General features: G+C 36.4%; 1 protein-coding gene across 2 annotated transcripts in view; it reads left to right on the forward strand.

The window, feature by feature from the left end:
• Positions 1 to 13,980, forward strand: part of LOC131401076 (uncharacterized) — a 166,354-nt gene that overhangs the window by 126,152 nt on the left and 26,222 nt on the right. The window lies entirely within an intron of this gene.

Consider the following 13,980-nt stretch of genomic DNA (forward strand, 5'->3'; position numbering starts at 1 on the left):
AAATATTACTGGGGGGTTGGCCCCCTGGCTTAGTGGTTAAGTGTGCACGCACTGCTACTGGTGGCCCAGGTTCAGATCGCGGACGTGCACAGATGCACTGCTTGTCCAGCCATGCTGAGGCCGTGTCCCATATACAGCAACTAGAAGGATGTGCAACTATGACATACAACTATCTACTGGGCTTTGGGGAGACAAAGGGGGAAAAAAAGGAGGAGGATGGGCAATGGATGTTTGCTCAGGGCCAGTCTTCCTCAGCAAAAAAGGAGGAGGATTGGCATGGATGTTAGCTCAGAGCTGGTCTTCCTCACAAAAAAAAAAAAAAAAGATTACTGGAACTGTTCAATACAGCCAGGTAGTTACTGTATGTCCGAGCTGAAACCTGACAAGGTATTTGAAAGGATTTAGCAACTTATGATCAGAAATTCAGCCAAACTGGAAGCTGATATTCAGAGCCTGATAGGAATTTTCTTTCCAGGCCTTCTTACCTAAGTTAAAATAAAACTAATCACCCAGAGGGAAAGAAACAAATTAAGGATGATGTATTTGGACAGGTAGATTGACCTATAATGTCATTTAAGTTACAATTCAAATTTTGAGGAATCAAGAGAAACTGTCCTTAAAAAAAAAATCCTTGCAAAACTAAAAAGCAGCTCTAGAGACAGTTAAGATTCCACCCATTTTTTTTTTATCTCAAAGAGCTTGCAAACCCTCTTGGGAAGATCTAGCCCATTGCTAATTCCCAAGGCTGAAGGGAAAAAAAGGAGAAAAGGAAAGAAAAACAGCTATAAGAGTGCCCCCACCAAAAATTGAGCATCTTGAGTGTCTTCTCCGCAAAATATTAGTAAATTACTTAAAACAAAATTTGGATTCATAACTAGGGAGCCTTTTATTACTGTACCTGATTCATGATAGTAATTTTGAAACAATAGATGTGGAGTCTCTGTGTATGTGTGTCTATGTATATTATACGTATGTGATATCCTCTGGATGGTATAGTTTGACTGGCTTAAAGTAAGTACTTCCATAAATTATTTGTAAATGTAATAGAAACTAACCCAAATGTCTTTCAAGTTAACTTGATATGAAATAATATTTGGCAAATAAAATTTTATTTGTTTGTTGATTTGATTAAAATGGACATGTCCTCAGTTTTATCAGCATTAGATATGATGCAGATATGCAGCCTTTATTCTATGTGTATTGGTCAAATAAGCTGATGTTATCTCTATTACAAAACTGGCTAGCAAAAATAATAACTTAAAATGATGGTTAATTTTGCCTAATGTCTCATGAAGTTTTGTAGGCAATCTAAATAACTATTGGGAAGGATTAAACTAAATAGATGTGAAAAAGATGAAAGTGTTGGGTGAGGTTTTTAAAATAATTATGTGTTATGGCACGTGTGTTTAAGACAACTTCCAAAATCTCTTTAGTAACTTGAAACTTTGAAGTTTTGTTAAGTGAAATTAAATGATGAAAAATTCATTAAATTTTTAGGTCACTTCTTATTACAGAGAAACTAAAAGGAGTTTGGATATATTAGCAAACATTTATTTTATTTAAAAATTGTACTATGAAGTAACATGTTTCTATAAATTATAACTAGTATTTATAAATTTGTCAAGCCACAGAATGCTAATGTAAAAGGCTGTTTACAATTACTTATTTTTCACTAAAAATTAAGGTCTGTAAGGGTTAAAAATTCTAATTAAAATATGTGATTAAAGCTACTAAAATTAATAAGGAAAACATCTTTGTAATTAAGGAAAGATGTATGTTTTCAGTAAAGAAGGTATAAATAATGGAAACATCTTTGTTTTGTTAAGAAAGATAAATTTGTCCTAAAGTACTAGGAGGGAAGAAAAAAGGCATGGGACAAATTCTGAATGTAAAAAGAAAGTTATGGAAGGTTTGTTGCAGAGGAACCCTGAGGAAAGGGTTTTATGCATGGTAAAGTTGGTTAAGATTAAAAGGAATTTAATTAAGTGAATAAGTTTTAATATCAGAAGTAAGCTGGTACAAAAAGTATAATGTGTTTTTCTCTTTATTAAAAGGATGATTTTACTGGACTTTAAGTCTGCTCTTCATAAAGAGATTATAAAACGTTTTCTTTACTTTTATGTGAGTCTCACTTTGGCTTAATGGATAACTAAGCATTGTTTTACAGTGACCCTTGTTTCACAGTGACCCTTGTTTCATGGTGACAAGATCAGCAACCCCTGGATCCTCTTTGACTAAGTGTTTTAAAACTTTTTGATATGTTTGACAAGATCCCCAAAATTCATATCCTAAATGAAATATTTCTTTGGACTTAAAAAGTTTCTCTGAGAATTTTCAGAGGGCCCCTGGGACTTCTCAAAGAAATTTGTTCTATTTTCCTATAAAGAGGGAGATACTAACTAGGCTTGTTTGGCATGCTAAATTGCTTGGGAAGCATTGTCAAGTAAATGATGATAAACCTTAGGTTATATTGCATAGGTAAATATTATTCGCTATGTTAACCCTGCTGGCTTGCTTCCAGCACTACAGGAGAAAAACAACCATGACTACATTCTGTTATCTACTTGGGTTTACAGATGAGTCTTACTTAAATGATAAGCAAGGACATTATCAAGCTGGATACACCATCCAGCCTCAAGAATGCCCGCTACTTTCTATTAACTCTGGTAATCCAGTAAAAGATTTCCTTCTATAGGCTCAAGAAATCACCATGGAAGAAGAGAAACAAAGGTGGCAACAAAAAGAGGAAAACAATACTTTTGGATACTTTTTCCCACAGTGGCTCATAAAGCCTATATTAATTGTGCTATATGCCCAAAATATAATCTAGGGAAACTATTTCATGAACCACAAGGCCACTATCCCCTTCCTAAGGGACCATTTGAGGTATGGTAATTGAACTTTGTTTAAATGCCACCATCTCAAGGATAAATATATCTTGTAATGATCTGTATGTTCTCTTATTGGGTTGAGGCCTTTTCTTGCAGAAGAGTGATAGCTTTAGGTAAATTATTATTGGAAAGGATAATTCCTGTGTGAGGAATTCCTAGCAAGTTACACAGTGATCAGAAAACTTATTTCACCAGGCAAATTATTAAATCTATTTGTGTCATTTGGTCAATAATGCAACATTTTAACTAATGGCACAATCAAAACTCAATTGGCAAAGCTTTCAGAAGCATTTAATCTCTCATGACCAAAAGATCTTCCACTAGTGCTCCTCGATCTTAGATCTATACCCTTTGGTAAACATTGGTTGTCCCCTTTTGAGATAATAATGGACGGCCTATTCAATTAGATGAAAGAATGTATGAGCCAACTTTGCTTAAAAGAGATATCTTAATTATAGTCAAGGTCTCATTGAGACACTTAAAAGAAATGAGAGGTTGGTAGCTGATTCTTTTCACAGTGAATGCCTGGGAGACAAAGACCTTTAGAATCATGGACTTCAACCTAGAGACTGTTTATTAAAAAAGACACCAGATAAAAGACTCTTTGAAGCCTTGTGGGAAAGGACCAGATCATGTACTTTTAACCAATTCATGCACTGTAGAATCAAAAGGCATAGACTCATGGATTCACATTTCTAATTAAAAAAAAAAAGTCTTCTCCACCTGAGTGGGTTTCAGTTCATATTTCTGATACCCAACTTCAACTGACCAATGTAAATATCTCCAAACCAGGATAAGAATAAGAAGGCATCTATTGTAGACAGCTGTCCCAAGAGTCCAGACCAAGCCTGTATTCCAAACATTATATGTCCTCATTTAAACCTTTGTAATGCTTAAACTATATACCTATTTTATAATTGTTCCATTTAAGGTTTTCAGAATACTATCATACTTAAAGCAAGTGATTAATTTGGAACAGACTGGTCTTGAAGGCCAGGCATTTATTGAGTGGCTCCTAATGGAACTCAGTGGTTATGTGGAACAAATATCTGGCCTTGGCTACTGCCTTGATGGCTAAAACACTGCACCCTGAGCTTCCCTTAGATGCAGAGAAGGAGTTGCATTGAGCTAACACCTGTTACCAATCTTCCTCTCTTTAAGGCCAGATGGGCTCTTTCAGTGTTCCACTGGTATGGCCACCTAGTGGCCATATTTGTTCCTTCCTTGGGGCTAAAAGATGTCATTATCACATATAGAAACCCTGAGTAAATTTACTCAACAAGCTCTTAATGACAGTCAAGCAGGAATAGCCTTATTAAACACTAAAATGTCTTTAATGAAAAAGACTGCCCTTCAAGATAAAATGGACTTAGATTAACTGCATCCCAAGGTGGTACACATACAATCATTCAAACTGGATGCTATGCTTTTATACCTGATGAATTTTTGAATATGTATTCTCTGCTAAAGCACATGAAAAAGCAGGTGAATGCCTTAAGCAATCCTGTACTCAGTCTTGGTTTGTTTGGTTTTCCTCTTTCAGGTATCGGTTCCCCTTTACAATCTGGATTGCAATTATAATTGTAAACAATGTGAGCATAAGAAGTCATGGAAAACCACATGAACAATGTTTGTGCAACAACCTAAAATTAATTGAAAAACCTATGAAATGTTTCCTCTGTTAATATATACCTCTATGTTTGTCTATTTGCCCCCAATGTGGATAACCGGGCAAGTCAATGAGATAAAAGCCTATCACTGAGGGACATGATGGACCCAGGGCAGGAAGCAACCACCCTGGCACTGAGGGGTAATATTTTGATCGTCAATGCTTTCTATCAAAAGATTATAGATGAAAGGGGGGAAATGATAAATAAATGAAAAGAAATAAGATATATTGGGGTATATGTGGAAGCCATTTGGTTTAAAACTAATTTGACCTGATCTTGTTTTTCCAAAAGGGCCCGATGTGGCCTGTTGGGCATTCATTATACATCTGCTTTAAATATTTTCTATGTCCCAAAGACAAGAATGATGCCCTTAAAGATAGAGATGTAACCTCTCCCATATCAGCATTTCCTTTAGAATAAGCATCTCTCCCTAAACTAAGGATTAATTACTGACCTGCTGTGCTCACCTTGTGACCACTCACCTTGTGAACATGAACCTGCTGTGTTCACCAATCTGCTGTTCCAGCAAAGCAATCTCATGACTATTGAAAGGTACGGTCCTATCATATGTGATGTATGCTCTTTGTTCCAAGATGGCATATAACTACTCTGTATACCCCACGTCTTTGGTGCCCTTCCTTCCTTGGAGAAGGCAGGCCCTGGGCTAGTCCTCACATCTGGCTCATAATAAACTAATCCCAACATTGATATATAGATTGATTATGGATTATTTGTGTAGACAGATAGATCAAATAAATAAGTGGGGAATAGAAAATATGATTGGCAAAATGTTGATAATTTTTGAAGTTGAACAATAGGCACCCAGGAACTCATTATACTCTTCTTTCTATTTTCCTGTATGTTGAAAATTTGCATAATAAAAGATGGGTGTTTTTGTCTTGTTTTTTTTTTTTTTTTTTTACCTTTTTACCTCTACAATGTAGTAAAGGAGATGCCCTTGCTTCCCAGGTAGCCTAGACCTAAGAGTGTGTCACTATCAGTGAAGGACTGGACTGTGAAATACTGTATCTCTTTCTTGAAATGCAGAAGTAGTTTAAAATGTGTATTTAACTACATGCTATGGAAAAGGGGAATGATTCCTTTCATAAAATCAGCAGAGGCTTTGCATGCAATCTACAATTTGGTCTCTGCCTCATTGAGAGGAACTACTGCTTTATTAATTAATGTATATGATAAAAGTTTGAAGTATTTGATGCAAATTGGGATTTACAAAAGCTCTGTTTTCAAACAGGCTGTGGATACTAGAGGCTAATAGATGGACAAAAATCTTCTTGTTACTCAAAAAGCATAGTGCCAATGGTGTCTCCCCAGGAAAAAAAGTGGTTCTATATAGCTCAGATCCTCATTTTATGACAAAGTCAGAAAGGGAAAAGTAGAGATCTTTGCAGCAGAGAGGCAAAAATCTCTCAGGACTGACTTCAAGAACTGTGTAAGGGAGAGACTAAGGCTGAAGATCTCACCAAAGAGAAAGAGGTAGCTTAAGAACCTGAACTCTGAGCCCAGAGAGTGGGATATGCACTTCCAGAACGTTTTTTACCTCCTAAATAAGAAAGTGAAAGTTTCTCTAGTTAAAGTCCTAGGAAAATAATAGAAATATGATATTTATAATTATTGAATACAGTAAGGTGTAAAAAACACACAGTCCCAAAGAAGTAGAAATAGCTAAGCGGAATATGAAAAAAAAAGTTCAAATACATGGAAAATATAACAAGATACCATTTTTTTTCCTGCTTCTCAAATTGGGAAAGGTTTAACAATATGTATAATATGCATTGTTTGTTACAGTTGAAAACAGCACTCTCACAGAACTTGTACATGTTTTCTGGAAACAGTTTAGTAATATATATCATAACAAACTTAAAAATGTATATATCCTTTGATTCACTAATTCTACTTCTAGAAAGTTATTCTTAGGAAAAAATCAGGAATATGAACATACATTTATGTGCAAAAATTTCCAGGCCAGGACCCCTGACCAATATCCCTCACCCGCCCACCTCTACCCATCTATTTGGTTTGTCATGCAGAGTACTTAAACATTTGAGAATTGGGTGCTACTATTTAAAAATCACAAGATTTCTCATACAAATTGGCATTTCTGACTTCTCTTGAAAATTTAGGTGATCTAGTAGCACTAGATGCACATTTCTTTGTAATAGCAATTGGTTGTAGCCAAGAGGCAGAGGCTACCCCCTGTAGATAGTATATAGATATCCCCTCATACTTATCATGTCTCCCTGTTATATTTACCAAGCACTCTTTACTCATTTGATGGAATATCCTCTTCACTTTCATAATCTAGTTAATTCCCACTCATTTTTTAAAATTCAGGTCCTGTCACTTCCTCCTAGAAGCCTTCTCTGATGTCTTCAGGCTAGGTTAGGTGTTGGCCATGTAGATATTTGAATCTTTGACCCCTAACAAAGGATGCTTCATGAAATATTAGAAGTTACCTAATGCCCCAAAATTGAGGAATAAATCAATGAAAAAAGCAGATTACAAAATAGCTTGCACAGTAACTTTATAATTTTGTCCCCCAAAAATGCAAAATGTATATGTGTATATATGCACATATATATGTGTGTGTGTTTATTTATGTATTTTTTTATAATATAGATAAAAATGACTTGTGCCAAATTGTTAATGCTAGTTATCTCTGAGTAGAATTCTAGAGGGCAAGAATAACTTCCTTGCTAAGAGAGGAAGAACTGATTATAGAGAGCTAAGACTCCAGGTGATTTACATTTTCCTTTATACTCTGTTTTAAAGCTCCCTACAGTAGCCATGAATTGCCTTCTAATGTAAAAAAAAAAAAAAAAAGAGAGAAATTTTGTCTTTTCTTATCTACATTAGTGAGTAAATTTCCAGTTACTTATCTATGTGCACATCCTTGAGCAAGTCTCACTCATCTCTGAGCCTCAGTGTCCCCACTTGTCAAATAATATAATGGAACTAGGTCAATGACCCTCAAAATTGAGTGCACAAAATAAATCTACTGTGACCATGTTAAAAATGCATATTCCTGAGCACCACCCACAGAGATTCTGTATGTGTAGGAGTGGGGCCCAGGAATCTGAATTTTTAATAATCCCCCTCCCATCCTTGGGTGAATAATGCCAGCAGTTCAAAGACCACACATTGAAAATTATTGGTCCGGATGGGGTCTAATTCCACCTGTAGCTTTAATTTAAAATGTTATGCACAGGTATATAAGTGCTTAAGATTGCTATGCTTCATGAAATCTTTCTCTGTGTATTGTTCTGTGTTGTGTGCATATTTTTATATTCCATAAGACATTTCAGGTGGCTGTTTGGACCATGCTAATGTTGATGGCCTGTAGGAAATCAAGACATGACCAACAGGCAGGTAGCTAGATAAGGAGACTATAATGCACTTGTTAAATGGCTGGACTCTGGACCCGCACTACCAGTGTCCAAATCTCTGTGCTAGCTGCATGCCCTTTGGACAAGTTAATTAAGCAATCTGTGCCCCACTTTCCCCATCAGTAAGGAAGAGAGAATAATAATACCTCCCTCACAAGGTAATTGTAAGCATAAAATAAAACAATACATTGAAAATGCTTAGACAGTACCTAACACATGTGAGTCTTGGAGCAATGACAGTTGGTGTCATCATCTGTTGTTATAATAGGTCCAGAGCTTAAGGAAGGTGTGACTGGAGAAAGAGATTTGGTAGCCATCAGCGTGTAGATGGAGTTTGAAACAATGAAAGTGTGTAGGTTAAGAAGCTATGGCTGAGGAGAGACCCAGCAGCATGGCAAAATTTACAATTGAATGGAAACAAAAGGGGAGACCTAGAAGAAGGCATAAAAGAGGTAGGGAAAGAAAGCCAGGTCAATGAATAGTACAAAAGCCAGGGAGAAGAGAAGGTTTTAGGAAGGCTGGAACTGCACTTTGCACCTTCAGAAGCTCAGGCCTGGAGAAGGCAAGTGATTTCCTCACCCTGGTGCTGGGGTTTAAGCAAAGACTCTGCTGAGGCCTGAAACTAGGCTTTTGCCACCTACATGAGCTGCCTTACTTGAGGGAAGCAGAATCTGCAGCTCAGTGATTGAGTCCCTTGCCTGTTATGGATGCCTCAAATCTGTTTTCCTGCTTGGTTTTCTCCTTCTTTCTAGTTCCTGCAGATATCCTATTTCCTAAATATTTTTGATTGAGACAGATGCGGGCCTCATTTTGGTCTACTTGTCTTGACTTTGTAACTGTCCTTCTTGACATTCTGCTGAAGCTTCCATTGAGTAAATCATTTTTCCCTCCCTAGATCTTTTTCCTTAGCTACAAGTTGAGGGGGATTAAAAATAAACCTCAATACATTTAAAGGTATATGTGCATATCAATACTGCTGTTACTTCTAATAGTAATTAATTGAAGACAATTAAAATACTGAATAATAGGAAAATGGTACAACCACTAAATGGATTATTTTGAAATCATTAGGATAACAAAGAATGATAGAGAGGCAGCATAGCATGAGGATTAAGAGCATGGATATTAGAAGTAGAATGCATAGGTTTGAATCCCAGCACCTGTCATTTATAAGCTGTAAGACCTTGGACAAGTTATTTAACTCCCTTTTCCCTTAGGTTCCTCTTCTGTAACCCTACCCCATCCAGTTGTAATTCAGATTAAATGAACTAATATATAGACCCACTTAAAATAGTGCATGGCATACAGTAAGCATTGTGTTAGTGTTTGTTAAGCAGATACAATGAGAAGATAATTTTGCAATATATCTACAAAGTAAGTAAAAATGAAGCATACAAAATTGAAGGTGATATTGGCTCAATACAAGCTTGACATGAGGGAAGCCATATTGTAGAAAAGAAACCCTGTTGTAAATTTGAATGACCTCTGATTAAATATCTCAGACATGCTTTGTGGGTTTTATGGCCCCTCCCAGCTGCTATAAGTTGATAACTTTGTTCTTTTGAGTTCCTTAAGAATGTGATGATCCCCAGACAGAGAGTCTATGCTGATAGCTATCATCAATGACAACTGAAAGATCAGGGTATAGAGTGTTGCTCCAGTCTCTGATTCATATCCAGTAAAAGAAAAACTATCAGGAACTAAGACCAGATGTCTATCCCCACCCAGAGATCACAGATGCCCCCACCCAGATACTAGCCCTATATATAACTTGCCTCTAGCCTTTGTTCTGTAAGATGCTTCTTTCAGACATTAGTCAGCCATTTTTACCCTTGCTAGCAAGCTGTCATAAAAATTCCTTTCTCTCCTACCTCCTTGCCTCTTGACTATTGGAATGTCTTGCATTGGGCAGATGACCCTCCCCTCCTTGGGTGGTAACAGAGGTAAAAGAAATACTACTGTTATATAAAGTATTCTAAAAAATAAAATACAAGATTAAAAATGACTCTATTATTACCATTCTGTAAACATATATATATATATTTTTTTAAAACTTTAAAAGATTCCAATGTTCATGATATAAAATTAAGCAGAATTAATTAAGGTTGCAAAATTGCACACAAAATCATTACATAAACATATTCTTAAAACCTCTAAAAAAATATAGATACAAAATTCCATGCTATATATTTTTATAATTATATAAATATTTAAAAAACTAAACCTATTAAATAAAAATATAAACATATTTGTAAATATATGAAAAATTTTAAGTAAAATAAATAAAAGCTAAAGAGAAATACACTGAACTGCTAATAGTGGCCAAGTGCGGTGATGAGATTAGGAGTGATCTGTTCTTCCCATGCACCCTCCATTTTCTAAATTCTCTGCTGTATGGTCATATTACTTCTTTAAGAAAATACAAGAATAAAATCTATGTAACATGTGGATATATTCAGGATGTAATATTAAGCAAGAGAGCAGGATGCAAAATTGGATCTAACAATAGGATTACAAGTATAGAAAAACATGCATAAAAAAGTCTCAAAGGATGTGTTCCAAATTGCTAAAAGTGTTTTTGTTCTGAGAGGTGGATTAAAATAGATTTAGTCCATCTTCTCAATTTCAAATGTACTGTTAATGTGGTAACATTGCTTTTATAATTTTTAAAGAGTGGAGTAATTATGAAGACTATTTAGGATCTTGGAAAATATTTATGAATTTAAGTCACAATAGCCCCTCAGAGAGTGGTCTGAAGGTATGGTTGAAATTATGTTGAAATGGTTCTACCTGTGCATAAGGTGTTACTGGAAAGGAACAAGCAGAAGCATAATGTTAATATATTAGGGTGGTATGATGAAAGATGGTATTTTCTTTCTGTTCAGACATTAAAAAGTCACACAATCTTTTTCAATAAAGTGATGATTTGGAAGATTAAAAAACAATATGGGAAGAATGAAAAGTGCACGAGCCAGAATAAAATACTTGGCTGAGCCCTCTGCATATAATATTCAAAAAATATGTACGGGGGGAAACAGCTGAATTGAAATAAAATAGAGTGATCAACAGTGGCTTGTGTTCCAGAGGTAGGTTTTTTGTATTTGGTTCTTTTGGCTTCTCTTCACTTTCCAAACTTTCAGTAATATGATTATTTTACTTTTGTAATTTAACAAATGTTATCTTTTAAAATATGGGGCTAGACTAGATAAGATCTAGCAGATGAAAGCATGGTTAGAGCTGAGGTCCAAGGCCTCCAGAGTGCATTCTCATTAGAATGTTCAAAGAGGAAATGGAAGAGCAGAAGTAGCTGACTCACTGATTTCTACTTCACTGCTGGTGGTTTCCCCTAACAAGTGAAAGAGAGCCAGTTCCACTTAGAGAGGAACATTAAGCAAATGGTGTCAGCTCAAGCCTTCACATTGCTCCTTGGACTGAAGATGGGATGGGAAGTAGGTGCTGACTGGAAAATTAACTGGTCATTTACCTAAGCCCTCACAGTCCCTCCAGAAAAGGGCAGTCTTTAAACTGAGGGAGGTTGCAATTCTTTGATGCTGAAGCATCACCCCTTATACAGTGCCTGGAGAGAATTATAATTCAGGGTAATGTGTGAGTGAGGTGGTGGTCATTCTTCTTCAGCCTCACTTGGTTATTTGGGGGGTACGGTCTTTTCCGTGACCTAGTAGCCTCATCTTTTTGTTTTTCATTTGAACAAGTCACTCAAGGGTTTTAAAAGTCGTTGAGGTCCATCTCAGACTTGTTGCCTTCTTGGCTCACAGTCTCGTGTACCTCATCTACGTTCTTTGATTCTTATCTTCCCTTCCTCCCTTGGAGTTTTCTCCCAATAAAGATTCTAAGATGAATCTTAACTAAATATTTTTCCAGGGTTCAGAATTGCATTTCACCATCAGTAGTCCTAGACACATTCTGTCCTTGTCCCTTTTAAGAGAGGAGTGAGGTAGAGGAAGCTAGAGGGTTCCTCCAGAGCTGTGTGCACTTTTCCCATAAAATAAGAAGCAAAGTGCCCTAAGAAAGCTGGGAGCTATATTGAGTAGTGTGTGTGGAGGTAGGGGGGAGGGGGAAGAGAGGAACAGCTGGGCTTCTAAAGAGGATGACTCCTGTTTTCTGGGGGAAAAAAAAAAAGCCTGGAGTCTTTCAGCTTGTCATTACTTATCTCTAGCCTCCAATGTCTGAAGAACCTGGTTTCTCATGTTCCTAGCCCTCCTCAAGGAGGGGAGCCTAGAGGAGATAAAGCTTATAGACCCTCCAGGTTTGATTCCAACAGACAGAGACCCACAGTGTGATTCCCTGAAGAGGAAGCAGAGAGAGGGAGAATACATTTTTGTTGGGATTGAATGGGAGAAAGGAGGAATGTACTCCCTGCTTTCTCTCTCAGGGCCCAGAAATGTCACTTAAACAAGCCCTTCAGCTTCTAATCTACAAAGATACAAAAATTATGTCATTCCATTTCTGGATGAGACATGTCGGAAGACAATAAATGCTAAATGAAAATCCATCTCCTTTGACTTAGTAATTTACATTTGACTGTCTCTTGAATACAAGCAGAGAAATATGTAACTCTAGACTAATTTTTAAAATTAGGTGTGTTATCCCCCAATGAAAGGTATTATAGCATCACTGATGAAAAATCTCCTTTGCTCTAAACCTTCCTTCATGAGGGACGTGGATCTGTGTAACTTTCTCACTGTTGATGTAAAAGTGTGTAACTTATGCAACTCTACAAGGAAGGAACATATTTCCACAAAGGGAGAACAATTGTTGTGACCAAAGCAAGCTGCAGGAAGGAATTAAATCATTGTCTAGGTGAACTAATCAATAAAGAAACCCCATTAATTCAGTTCAATCTTCATGATTGTTCAATTGGCCTGTTTAATCAAAATCTTACTATCAATTTTCTACCTAGGCAGTTCATTTCCCATGTATTGAGTTTCTATAAGGCACACAACATTGTACTGGAGGATGAAGGTATTGGGATAGCCACCAGTGGCTAAAGTCATTTCCAATGTTCTTTTGTGCTTTTTGCAGGATAATTGTGTATCATTTAAAATTGAAATTTGAAAGAAACTTTGAAGAGAATTTGGACCAGCCAAGCCCTTCATTAGGCAGATGAGGCCCCTCAGAGAAGAGAAAAGACTTTGTTGTCTCAAGGTACACAATGAGTCAATAGTAAAATCAGGAATAGGAGGAAGGCGCTTTTCTATAATACTACGTTACAAAAATTCTCTTTAAAATATTGTTCACTACATCTGAGTAGTTTGATAACATAAGACTGAGGAACAAATGTTAGACTTATTTATATGAAGGTACTGGGCTGACCATCTCATCCATTATTTACTTGATAAAAGTGTAATGACTGCTTGATACATTCCCGACATTGGGGTAGGCTCTGAAGATACAAAAATCAATATGACTCTGTCACTGCTTCAAGAAACTTAAAGTCTAGAAGGGGAGACATATTAATAAGTAGATGGTTACAGTACAACATGATAACAGTTATGACAGAAATACAGTAATCATAGGATACTATTGGATCATCAGAGTAGAACCTACAGAGGTGGAGACAGTGAATAATGACAACAAATAGGGTTTGGCTGAGAAGGGAGGAGACAACGTATAGCTGGAGAGAAACATATGGTAAAGAGAATTGTTTTGTGTTGTTTTTTTAAATGGAAATGACTGGAACATGTTTATAAGGCCCCAATAGAGAAGCCATTTGTGAAGCTAAAGGAGAGTGAGGGGATGTGATAGAATGAAATTGCTAAGAATGCTGGTGTATGTGTTTAGAAATGATTACCCAGTTAGACTAGAAAATTTTTACATTTGCCGCAACTACTTGGTCTCTTGATTCCAGTATAGTTCCAAACACATGGCAGGAATAAGTCAATGTTTTTGTTGTTGTCATTTGTTTGTTTGTTTTTGGAGTTGATGGGTATGTTTACTCTCTTGATTGAAAAGATGTTTCATGGGTATATACATATGTAAAACTCAACAAATTGT

Source organism: Diceros bicornis, chromosome X (genome assembly GCF_020826845.1).
Source record: "Diceros bicornis minor isolate mBicDic1 chromosome X, mDicBic1.mat.cur, whole genome shotgun sequence".
Classification (NCBI taxonomy): domain Eukaryota; kingdom Metazoa; phylum Chordata; class Mammalia; order Perissodactyla; family Rhinocerotidae; genus Diceros; species Diceros bicornis.